This window comes from Cyprinodon variegatus, unplaced genomic scaffold (assembly GCF_000732505.1).
Source record: "Cyprinodon variegatus isolate N-32 unplaced genomic scaffold, C_variegatus-1.0 Scaffold1217, whole genome shotgun sequence".
Lineage (NCBI taxonomy): Eukaryota > Metazoa > Chordata > Actinopteri > Cyprinodontiformes > Cyprinodontidae > Cyprinodon > Cyprinodon variegatus.
Genome location: NW_015151670.1, coordinates 92493 through 93750, shown reverse-complemented (window position 1 = coordinate 93750; position 1258 = coordinate 92493).

Sequence of the window (1258 nt, the reverse complement as noted above, 5' to 3'; positions counted from 1 at the left end):
TCTTTAAACTGAAATTTTAACTTAACTTGCCAGTTTGAATAACAGGTTTTGCACTGGTCAGACTAATCAAATTTAATGACACAGACTCCCTCCAACAGATAAACTCTCTGTGTCTATATCATGGGTGAATCCTGGAGACTCTGTGACTCTGAGCTGTGAGGTTGAACATCCGCCTACAGGAACAAAGTTCTTCTGGTATAAAGCGGTACCCAAAATATCAGACCCCTTCTACACCTATCAGCTGCTGCCTGGCAGCTCCAATGGGACTGATGATAATTTCTACATTGTCCATGGACAGAATAACACAACAGGATATGTGTGTGAAGCAGGAAGAAGAGAAATAAAATATAGAGATCCAACTTTTGTCTGGTCTGCAGGTTAGTTTTCTCAGTGTCACCTCTAAGCAAGAAGAAAATGAATGGAATGAATTCAATAAAACTAAAGAAATGATTATGTGATATCAGTGGGTTCATTGTCAAGACACAAAAGAAAGATAGTGTTTATTGCAAGATTTATTTTAAATAGGAAATTAAAAACAGCTCTAAAAAAAAACTGATTAAAAAGAAAAGTTTATCTGAGAACAAAAGGATTATGGTATAGAAGGAGGATAATGTATGGAGGACCAGTCCTGCCATAGTAAAAAAGATAGATACAGAAATAATTGAAAGACTTATTTTTTTTTTTATAATAAAAATATTTTAGTTTTGTTTCATACAGATTTGTAATGACTGCAGTTTTTCCATTTTCCAAACAAACAAAACACATTGTTTAGGTTTTTGCTGAACCTATGTTTGGGTAATTTGCGGCCCTGTTAATGTTGAACTTAACTCTTAAGGAAGAAAAAAAAGTAATATATTATTTTTTTTATCATGTATTAAGCTTTGCTCTGTGCTCAGATGAAATGTCTTATTTATTTTCAGATCCTCATCCAACAGCGTCTCTCTCAGTGAGTCCTGACAGAGTTCAACACTTCAGATCTGACTCTGTGTCTCTGAGTTGTGAGGGAAACTCTACTAAATGGAGAGTGAAGAGGATTACAGAAACAGGCCACGTGTTAGATTGCTCCGTCTGGGGGATCATGAATGGATCCTCATGTACCATGAAGGGGATCTATTCTAATGATGGAGTGTACTGGTGTGAGTCTGAATCAGGAGAGTTCAGCAATGCTGTTAACATCACTGTACAGAGTAAGTAGTGATGTATAAAAGTCCTTTTGTATTGCATTAATTTCATATTTATGCAGAAGTGAGTTTCAAAT